At 41.0% G+C, this 12,063-nt stretch overlaps 1 long non-coding RNA gene across 1 annotated transcript; it reads left to right on the top strand.

The window, feature by feature from the left end:
• Positions 1-1,652: 1,652 nt before the first annotated feature.
• Positions 1,653-6,240, top strand: LOC122942521. Its single transcript, XR_006390570.1, has 4 exons — positions 1,653-1,711; positions 2,276-2,346; positions 4,563-4,607; positions 6,181-6,240. It is a non-coding gene; the product is annotated as an uncharacterized LOC122942521 (long non-coding RNA).
• The last annotated feature ends 5,823 nt before the right edge of the window (positions 6,241-12,063 follow it).

Raw genomic sequence — 12,063 nt, forward strand, 5'->3', positions numbered from 1 at the left:
TCTTCGAAGTGACTCAGAGGGAGGTTTTTTGCAACAGCAGAGGCCAGGTACAAATGTGGCCAGCCAGGGCCCACTACTGGAGGACGAGGAGGACGAGGATGAGGAGGAGGTGGAGGAGGATGAGGATGAAGCATGGTCACAGCGGGGTGGCACCCAACGCAGCTCGGGTCCATCACTGGTGCGTGGCTGGGGGGAAAGGCAGGACGATGACGATACGCCTCCCACAGAGGACAGCTTGTCCTTACCCCTGGGCAGCCTGGCACACATGAGCGACTACATGCTGCAGTGCCTGCGCAACGACAGCAGAGTTGCCCACATTTTAACCTGTGCGGACTACTGGGTTGCCACCCTGCTGGATCCACGCTACAAAGACAATGTGCCCACCTTACTTCCTGCACTGGAGCGTGATAGGAAGATGCGCGAGTACAAGCGCACGTTGGTAGACGCGCTACTGAGAGCATTCCCAAATGTCACAGGGGAACAAGTGGAAGCCCAAGGCCAAGGCAGAGGAGGAGCAAGAGGTCGCCAAGGCAGCTGTGTCACGGCCAGCTCCTCTGAGGGCAGGGTTAGCATGGCAGAGATGTGGAAAACTTTTGTCAACACGCCACAGCTAACTGCACCACCACCTGATACGCAACGTGTTAGCAGGAGGCAACATTTCACTAACATGGTGGAACAGTACGTGTGCACACCCCTCCACGTACTGACTGATGGTTCGGCCCCATTCAACTTCTGGGTCTCTAAATTGTCCACGTGGCCAGAGCTAGCCTTTTATGCCTTGGAGGTGCTGGCCTGCCCGGCAGCCAGCGTTTTGTCTGAACGTGTATTCAGCACGGCAGGGGGCGTCATTACAGACAAACGCAGCCGCCTGTCTACAGCCAATGTGGACAAGCTGACGTTCATAAAAATGAACCAGGCATGGATCCCACAGGACCTGTCCATCCCTTGTCCAGATTAGACATTAACTACCTCCCCATAACCATATATTATTGGACTCCAGGGCACTTCCTCATTCAATCCTATTTTTATTTTCATTTTACCATTATATTGCGATGCTACCCAAAGTTGAATGAACCTCTCCTCTGCCTGTGTGCTAGGCCTAAATATATGCCAATGGACTGTTGCAGTGGTGGCTGACATGAAGCCTGATTCTCTGCTATGACATGCAGACTAATTCTCTGCTGACATGAAGCCAGATTGTCTGTTACGGGACCTCTCTCCTCTGCCTGGGTGCTGGGCCTAAATTTATGACAATGGACTGTTGCAGTGGTGGCTGACGTGAAGCCTGATGATGTCATACGCTCCAATTCACAAAATAGAATAAATCATCACTCAAAATAGAATTTAAGCAAATATCTTTATTTATTTAGTTGGGTAATTAAAGGCCGCAATGCTTATTACTTAACCAATTAATTATAATCTGGTTAATCCAATTTATTCTCAAATATAAATAAGTAAATATTTAAACCAATAAACCATATAACACTCAGTCCACTCAGAGAGTGACTTAACCCCCGTCAATAAGCAAAGCGACAAAATAAATAGGGAAGGGAGGGAGGGAACTTGAAAAATACTTACGTGAATGAGCCAAAATCGTTATTTTCTGTTCTTTTATAGGTTCTCAAACTGGCAGTTAAAGTGATCTCCAATCAAATTTGAAGATATCAGCGCAAGCACCCACAGCATCTGGGTTAACCCATTCTTCACATAGGTAAGTAAATAATATAATCAACATATTAACTGTAATGTTAGGTGCCATGTCATCATGGCTCACCACACTGAATTTATCAGTATGGTTCGCTCCATGATGTCATACGCTCCAATTCACAAAATAGAATAAATCATCACTCAAAATAGAATTTAAGCAAATATCTTTATTTATTTAGTTGGGTAATTAAAGGCCGCAATGCTTATTACTTAACCAATTAATTATAATCTGGTTAATCCAATTTATTCTCAAATATAAATAAGTAAATATTTAAACCAATAAACCATATAACACTCAGTCCACTCAGAGAGTGACTTAACCCCACAACGCCACATAAAAACAAGTGGCCCAATAAACATTGCAAGCCTTTAATAAAAACCATTATCAATTATGTTCTGCAAATCTGAAATGAATATATCACATCCAATATCAGAAAGCTGATCATCCTTTTCTTGGTAAAGTCCTCTAACGAATCCTTCTAATTCAACATGTCTGTAATTGCCATGACCAATTTCCTTCAAATAAATCTCCATTTTTTTTATTAATTCTTTTCCTAATTGTTTCCAGAAAGGATAACTCAGAATTGAACCAAGAAAATTTTGGGATGATGTCAGAAAATACGAGTACAACACCATCAAGTAAGTAGCATATTTTACATAACAATTCTTTTAATTCATAAATTAACAAATGCGTTTTGATTTTTCCCAAATCAAACGAGCCAATATGTAAAATAAACAGGTCAGGTTTCGACATTTTTGAATATATAAGGCTGACATTCTTGAAGATATCAGAAATTTTAAGGTCAGCAAAGGAAAACCAGTTTATGGAAAATTCTGCTGAATAACCTAAATTAACAGTAGAATGTCTAAAAGCAGATCTTCTCTCAGCCAATTGAATCAGTTCATCACCAAAAATCCATACAACTTTTGAAGGTCCTATATCAATAATGGGGGATTTGAGATTTTATTGTCTGCAGCAATCTCGCTTAATCTTAGAGCAGCAAAGAAAGCTATAGAAAATGCTGCAGAAAATAAATTGGTTTCATATTCCGAAGAACAAACTAATACTAAATTACATATGACCTTTTGTAACAATTCAATAGATAAAGGGCTGGTCTTAACATTGTGGACTGACTTTCTTTTGATACCTTTAATCATTAGTTTAATGATAAAATTATTCAGAATAGAGCTTTCGCCTTTTAATTTAAAGAAAAAAGAAATGCCCGATAATTTTTTAGAAATAGAATCGGCTTGTAAACCGTTGTTGTAAAGATATATAATAAATTTGATAAAATTCCCTAAATTAAAATCAATGTAAGAAATTTTTTGAGATATGCAGAAAAGCTTCCAATCCAACCATGCGGCAGAATATGCTGCCCATGTATTCTTGGCTAATGAACCAAAATTAAGTTCATTAGTTAATCCTCTGATATCTCCCAAAGATGAGTTGGACAAGGAATTCCCATTCGGGAAGCTCGAGGTGTCATTAAGAAGAATTCCTTGAAGCGCTGTCGGGACAAATAATCAGCAATATAATTAGTTTTCCCAGAAATAAATCTAGCTTTTATCCAAATGTTAAATTTTAGACATTGAAAAACTATCTTACGCAATAATGAAGAAACTAACGGAGACTTTGAAGTTAAACAGTTTATGGAAAAAACTACTCCCATATTGTCCGACCTTAGCAGAATTCTCTTATTCTGAAACACTGAGGACCAAATTGTTAGAGAAACTAGAACTGGAAATAATTCTAGAAAAACCAAATTTTTTGAGTACTTGTTATTAGTAATCCAATTTAAAGGCCAACGTTCGGCAGACCAAAAGTTGTCAAAATAAGCACCATATCCAATAGCACCAGACGCATCTGTATAAAGAGACAAGGTGTCTGAGCCAACAAACTCTTCCTGCCAAATGGTGTGACCGTTAAATTCACATAAAATTGCAACCAAACTGAAATGTCATCCTTTAGTTGTTTGGTGATGCGAATATGGGATCGAGGTGAGGACTTACCTGATGTGGCAGCATACAATCTTTTAGAAAAGACCCTTCCCATGGGAATCACACGAGAAATAAAATTAAGAGAACCTAAAAGAGACTGAAGTTGTTTAAGCGTAATTTTTTCTTTTCCGGATATGCGAGTTAATTGTTGAACAGTATTCTGGATTTTTTCCATTGGTATGCTAAATTCCATTGTTACTGTATTTATATCTATGCCCAAAAACTTGAGATTCGTAGTAGGATAGACAGTTTTATCTACAGCTAATGGAATGCAGAAATATTTAGCTATACCAATGAATCTATTCAGAAGATTCATACAATCATCCGAATCTACACGACCTATAAATAAAAAGTCATCGAGATAATGTAGTAAAAATCCACTACCTGAGTGAATATCCATAACCCAGTGTAGAAAAGTTGAAAACGCCTCAAAATAAAAGCAAGATAGGGTGAATCCCATGGGAAGGGCCATATCATAAAAGAATTTATCGAGAAAATAAAAACCCAAAGAATTATAACCGATGGGGTTTATAGGTAGTAGTCTGAAAGCAGATTTAATGTCAGCTTTGGCAAGAAGAGAATTGCGGCCTGCTTTTTGTAAAAAAGACAAAGCTTGATCAAATGAGGAGTATTTCACACTGGCTTTATTTTTTTCCATCTCATCGTTAAGGAACTGAATTTAGGATAAGATAAATTGTGAATAAGACGAAAAGAATTTGGTTCTTTTTTAGGAACTAAAGCTAAAGGAGATATACGAAAATTCAAGAAGGGGGGAGAATCAAAGGGACCAGCAATCCTACCTGCCAAAATTTCAGATTCAATTTTTTCTTTAACAATGTCAATATTTTGTTTTACAGATAACGCATTTTCAACTAGAATGCAACCTGGACCCACAAATTCAGGTATGAAAAACCCATTGGTAAAACTGTCAATTAATAAATTAGCCATCTGAATGTTTGGGTAATGACCTAGCCACTGAATTATTATTGGCAAATTCAGCGGAGTCACCTTGTTTAAACGATTGAATTTCCTTGTTAGAAATTGGGAAGTGAATACCTTGTTTTTTAAAACATTTTGAGGCTGAATGAGAACCGGCACAGAAAGAACACTCGTGTCGGTATTTGCAATTATGTTGCCATCTGCAATGCGACTCGTTAAATGCGAAACAGATACCTTTTTTGACGTTAATGAAATTGGGTTGACGAAAAAGATTGTTTTTGTTAGGGAGCATTAAATTCAACCAAAGCCCGACATCTTTACTACCCCAATTTAGATTCGGATATACTGCAAGTTTCTGACGAAAGGATTCGTCATACAGACACCAACCCATTCCGCCAAAATTTCTATATGCCTCCAAAATAGTATCTACATGGTAAATTAAACCAGTACAAAGACTAGGAAATTTTTCACCCAAAACTGCTGCGTATATATTAAATGCTTGCAGTCAGTTAAAAAAGGATTTCTGGTGTAATTTTCTATTTTCTTCAGAATCTGATTTTTTGTCTTTCAATAATTCACTTTTTAAATTCTCACTAGATGAAGGAAGAAGAGAAAAAATTTCAACATATTCTTTTCTCCAAATTTTTTCTTTCACGCTCAAGGGTAAATGAAACCCTAATGGAGAAATTTGACACGCCAGAACTTCTTTAACAGATGTCTCTTTTATACCTGAGTTAAATTCAAGCTCAGGAATTACTGCCATTTCAGGGTTAATATTGGACATTTTAGGTACATTAGTGAACGGTTGAATGGTTGAATTAGCAGCAGTCAGACTATTAAGGGTATTAACTTGACTGACATCTGCTAATCCAGACCAAACATTTTTTGGTGACTCATCCTTTTTAGATAGGTAAAGTAAAAATTCATCAAACAACTGAATCTTCAATTTAGAAGAATCAATGTCAAGTGAATTAATCTCTTGATTAATAGTGCCCTGCGGTTTGCAGTCACTTAAAAAGTTATAATTCAGCTCACCAGAAGCAGATGATGTAGGAGGATGATCAACTGTTGAAGCAGGTGATGGCTCCTGAGTGACAGTTGAATGCTGTTGAAAATGACGCCGTTGAATTTTCCTGCTGGCTCGGCTTGAAGATAAGTTGGTTTTCTTGGTCTTAGAAGGAGGCGCATATTGTGAAGGGGAATATGCCCTCTTGTCTCTCCGCTGACGTTTTTTAATCGGCGAGCGGGTCTCAGGTTTTTCGCGCATGCGCAAAAAATTATCGCAGGGAGGATCGATCAGTTCGGCGCTCGCGCCAGGTACTGCGCAGCAGACGGGATTAGAAGATAAAAGAAGCTCTTCTTGCTGGTCCGGTCCTTGCTGTAAGCACTTCCTCAGCCATTCTTCTCCCCCTTTGCTTTCTGCTCTGAAAATAAGTTGTTTCAACAGATCTTCCATGACACAGATGAACGCAGGTCTGTCTCTTGAAAAATACTTACGTGAATGAGCCAAAATCGTTATTTTCTGTTCTTTTATAGGTTCTCAAACTGGCAGTTAAAGTGATCTCCAATCAAATTTGAAGATATCAGCGCAAGCACCCACAGCATCTGGGTTAACCCATTCTTCACATAGGTAAGTAAATAATATAATCAACATATTAACTGTAATGTTAGGTGCCATGTCATCATGGCTCACCACACTGAATTTATCAGTATGGTTCGCTCCATTCTCTGCTATGACATGCAGACTGATTCTCTGCTGACATGAAGCCAGATCCTCTGTTACGGGACCTCTCTCCTCTGCCTGGGTGCTGGGCCTAAATTTATGACAATGGACTGTTGCAGTGGTGGCTGACGTGAAGCCTGATTCTCTGCTATGACATGCAGACTGATTCTCTGCTGACATGAAGCCAGATCCTCTTTTACGGGACCTCTCTCCTCTGCCTGGGTGCTGGGCCTAAATTTATGACAATGGACTGTTGCAGTGGTGGCTGACGTGAAGCCTGATTCTCTGCTATGACATGCAGACTGATTCTCTGCTGTCATGAAGCCAGATTGTCTGTTACGGGACCTTTCTCCTCTACCTGGGTTCTGGGCCTAAATTTATGAAAATTGACTCTTACAGTGGTGGGTGACGTGAAGCCTGATTCTCTGCTATGATATGAAGACTGATTCTCTGCTGACATGAAGCCAGATTGTCTGTTACGGGACCTTTCTCCTCTGCCTGGGTTCTGGGCCTAAATTTATGAAAATTGACTCTTACAGTGGTGGGTGACGTGAAGCCTGATTCTCTGCTATGATATGAAGACTGATTCTCTGCTGACATGAAGCCAGATTGTCTGTTACGGGACCTTTCTCCTCTGCCTGGGTTCTGGGCCTAAATTTATGAAAATTGACTCTTACAGTGGTGGGTGACGTGAAGCCTGATTCTCTGCTATGATATGAAGACTGATTCTCTGCTGACATGAAGCCAGATTGTCTGTTACGGGACCTTTCTCCTCTGCCTGGGTTCTGGGCCTAAATTTATGAAAATTGACTCTTACAGTGGTGGGTGACGTGAAGCCTGATTCTCTGCTATGATATGAAGACTGATTCTCTGCTGACATGAAGCCAGATTGTCTGTTACGGGACCTTTCTCCTCTGCCTGGGTTCTGGGCCTAAATTTATGAAAATTGACTCTTACAGTGGTGGGTGACGTGAAGCCTGATTCTCTGCTATGATATGAAGACTGATTCTCTGCTGACATGAAGCCAGATTGTCTGTTACGGGACCTTTCTCCTCTGCCTGGGTTCTGGGCCTAAATTTATGAAAATTGACTCTTACAGTGGTGGGTGACGTGAAGCATGATTCTCTGCTATGATATGAAGACTGATTCTCTGCTGACATGAAGCCAGATTCTCTGTTACGGGACCTCTCTCCTCTGCCTGGGTGCTGGGCCTAAATTTATGACAATGGACTGTTGCAGTGGTGGCTGACGTGAAGCCTGATTCTCTGCTATGACATGCAGACTGATTCTCTGCTGACATGAAGCCAGATTCTCTGTTACGGGACCTCTCTCCTCTGCCTGTGTGTGTGCTGGGCCTAAATATATGCCAATGGACTGTTGCAGTGGTGGCTGACGTGAAGCCTCATTCTCTGCTATGACATGCAGACTAATTCTCTGCTGACATGAAGACAGATTCTCTGTTACGGGACCTCCCTCCTCTGCCTGGGTGCTGGGCCTAAATATATGCCAATGGACTGTTGCAGTGGTGGGTGACGTGAAGCCTGATTCTCTGCTATGACATGCAGACTAATTCTCTGCTGACATGAAGCCAGATTGTCTGTTACGGGACCTCTCTCCTCTGCCTGTGTGTGTGCTGGGCCTAAATATATGCCAATGGACTGTTGCAGTGGTGGCTGACGTGAAGCCTCATTCTCTGCTATGACATGCAGACTAATTCTCTGCTGACATGAAGACAGATTCTCTGTTACGGGACCTCTCTCCTCTGCCTGGGTGCCGGGGCCTAAATATCTGAGAATGGACTGTTCCAGTGGTGGGTGACGGGAAGCCAGATTCTCTGCTATGGAACCTCTCTCCAATTGATTTTGGTTAATTTTTATTTATTTAATTTTTATTTTAATTAATTTCCCTATCCACATTTGTTTGCAGGGGATTTACCTACATGTTGCTGCCTTTTGCAGCCCTCTAGCTCTTTCCTGGGCTGTTTTACAGCCTTTTTAGTGCCGAAAAGTTCGGGTCCCCATTGACTTCAATGGGGTTCGGGTTCGGGACGAAGTTCGGATCGGGTTCGGATCCCGAACCCGAACATTTCCGGGATGTTCGGCCGAACTTCTCGAACCCGAACATCCAGGTGTTCGCTCAACTCTACTCACATGGTATAGAAATGCAATGCGCTGCGATAAACGGTTTCTGCCGCAGGCAAGAAAACTGGGTGCAAATTCAGTGAAATGTATATATATATACATACATACATATATATATTTTGATTTTCACTTTTTCCCAATATATGGGATTGCAGCACTCAGACGGTATAGAAATACACTCACCTAAAGAATTATTAGGAACACCTGTTCTATTTCTCATTAATGCGATTATCTAGTCAACCAATCACATGGCAGTTGCTTCAATGCATGTAGGGTTGTGGTCCTGGTCAAGACAATCTCCTGAACTCCAAACTGAATGTCAGAATGGGAAAGAAAGGTGGGCTACAACAGCAGAAGACCCCACCCGGTACCACTCATCTCCACTGCAAATAGGAAAAAGAGGCTACAATTTGCACAAGCTCACCCAAAATTGGACTGTTGAAGACTGGAAAAATGTTGCCTGGTCTGAGGAGTCTCGATTTCTGTTGAGACATTCAAATGGTAGAGTCCGAATTTGGCGTAAACAGAATGAGAACATGTATCCATCATGCCTTGTTACCACTGTGCAGGCTGGTGGTGGTGGTGTAATGGTGTGGGGGCTGTTTTCTGGGCACACTTTAGGCCCCTTAGTGCCAATTGGCCATCGTTTAAATGCCATGGGCTACCTGAGCATTGTTTCTGACCATGTCCATCCCTTCATGACCACCATGTACCCATCCTCTGATGGCTACTTCCAGCAAGATAATGCACCATGTCACAAAGCTCTAATCATTTCAAATTGGTTTCTTGAACATGACAATGAGTTCACTGTACTAAAATGGCCCCCACAGTCACCAGATCTCAACCCAATAGAGCATCTTTGGGATGTGGTGGAACGGGAGCTTCGTGCCCTGGATGTGCATCCCTCAAATCTCCATCAACTGCAAGATGCTATCCTATCAATATGGGCCAACATTTCTAAAGAATGCTATCAGCACCTTGTTGAACCAATGCCACGTAGAATTAAGGCAGTTCTGAAGGCAAAGGGGGTCCAACACCGTATTAGTATGGTGTTCCTAATAATTCTTTAGATGAGTGTACATTGCGCTGCAATAAACGGTTTCTAACGCAGACAACAAAACTTTGTGCAGATTCAGTGAAATTTGTATATACATATGGATTTTCACTATATTCCAATATATGGCCCTGAAGTGCACAGACGGTATATAAATGCTATGCACTGCGATAGACGGTTTCAGCCACTGACAAGAAAATTGCTGATTCAGTGAAATTTTTATATATATTGATTTTCACTATATCCCAATATATGGCCCTGAAGTGCACAGACGGTATTCTAATGCAGAGCACTGAGATTAATGGGTTAAACAGCTGACAGCAAAAATGTGGTCAGATCCTGGGACAAAAAAAAATGTTTTTCACGGATATTCTTCCTATCTATGCCCCTGATACACAAAAGGTATTGCACAGATGTCAGAAGTCACTGCAGACACCTTCTATTAAGATAACCAATGAAGCGATTTTTTTTTGTAAAAAAAAAAAAAAGTTTGCACTTTAAATTGCTGCCAACACACACAGTAGTCCTTAAAAGGACCTTTGGGTCTTTGAAACGTCTTTAGAAAGAGTAATTTGCAATCACAATCTCCCTACACTGTCTGTCCCTTCCTAACAGCACCTCTCCCTGACTCGCAATGAGCCAAACCTGCGTGACCGGGTGCTATATAGCACCGATGACGTGTTCCGGACAGCTAATCACTGTAATGCCAGTAGAAAATATGGCTAATGGCATTAAAGTGATGGCAATAACACATCTATGGTCTATTCAGACCCTAAATTCCCTGTAGGGGTCCCTAACTGAAAATAAAAATATTTCTTTATTAGTTATTATTTTAAAATAAATGAACCAAACAACTATAGAAAACTATTAAAATTATCAGTGTCTGATGGAGGGTACAATTGGAGTGTATGAATGTATTTGCCTTTGTCACATGTAGCCACTATGGAGTGCAGTGCCTCCCATTCATTTATATGGGGTATAGCTGCACTTACAAGCCTCTGCTAATACTTTGTTTGTGCATTCATACAATGTGATGGCAGATTGGGCGCTCCTATTAAGATCCTTTTATCGTTCGGCCTTTAAATTCAGGCTGGACAACAGTGAAACAATGTTGCTAGGTTTATGTGTACTTTTGAAGCTGCCACTAGTCTGCTCAATTCACTTGTCTCTAGGCTACACTCTACACTTTTGTGCTACTGACTGCTCTATTTCATCCATAGAAGTCACTGTTCGCGCTAAACCGCTCATGTGGCATGCTCAATTCCACTCCTCAATGTCTGGTGCTGTCTCTGCAGCGTACTCTTTTATTACTAGTCCCTAACATTTCAGGCACTGTTTAAAATACAGGACGTCATACCACCCCTCCCGACATGTTTCGCCACGCTCGGTGGCTTCGTCAGGGGATGTGGGGTATGTGGTCTACATACTGCTATTTTTATTTCGCTGGCTTACAAATTGGATACCCAGTGAACACTATTGAAGTAAGTCTGTGTCTGGTAGGTGTAGTTGCAAGAGCTGTAATGGAGACACTTCTAATAAAGAAAACATTTATTTTTCCCGTTTAAGTTGTACAATTTAAAATAAAAGTGATGGAAAGCTTTTGCAATCTCTTCCATGGAAGTCACTGTTTTACCCGAGCCATCCTTGATTTTGTGGATAAAAGCTTTGGCTCTAGCCTTTTTAATGAGAGCTCATTAACCTTCCCTCCTTATCCCCATGTGCATATATGAGATGTTTGAAGTATAGGAACCGTTTAGATGCCCGCGCTAAAAGGTAGGATTTGAGTTTTACTCTCAGGGTCACCAGATCCTCCTGGAAAATGCTTTAGAGTGTTTTGGGATTTTTTTCACTGCCGCAATCTGTTGTAGAATGCTATCAATTTCTTTCTGTTTATCTTTTTTTTTTGTTTGGAACTAAGAGCAATAGACATACTTCTTATGTAAACTTTGTGCACCTCCCAGACCATCGGGAGTTTTGTCTTTTCCACTGAATTTAAATCAAAGTACTCCCTGAGTAGTCTATTTCCTGACGGGATATTTCGTCACTAAGAAGGGATTCATTTAATCTCCATGACCATTCTTTTTTAGGTAATTGCTTCATAGTCATTATGAAAGAGCACGGGGCGTGGTCCGAGATAGTGATACTACCAATGGAGGCTGAGCTGGTCTGTAACAAAATTGGTTTGGTGGCCAGAAGGTGATCTACAGTAATCTCTGGAAAGAGTTGTGTACCGAAGATTTGAAGATGTAGTGTTTTGTCTGGGGTTGGAATTGCCTCCATATATCAGTTAAGCCTACATCTCTTAGTTTGGCATGAAGTTTGCCAATTGCCTTTTGCAAGATACTGGAACGTCGTGAGGAGGAATCTAGCAGGGGGTTTAGTACCAGGTTTAAGTCCCCACCCAAAATGATTTGGTCGATTCAGGACTATCTTTGTCGTGTAGAACATGACCTGCGCTTTAACAACAAATGGCCTGGACAGTAGAGGTCTCCCTCTACAGC

This window comes from Bufo gargarizans, chromosome 6 (assembly GCF_014858855.1).
Source record: "Bufo gargarizans isolate SCDJY-AF-19 chromosome 6, ASM1485885v1, whole genome shotgun sequence".
Lineage (NCBI taxonomy): Eukaryota > Metazoa > Chordata > Amphibia > Anura > Bufonidae > Bufo > Bufo gargarizans.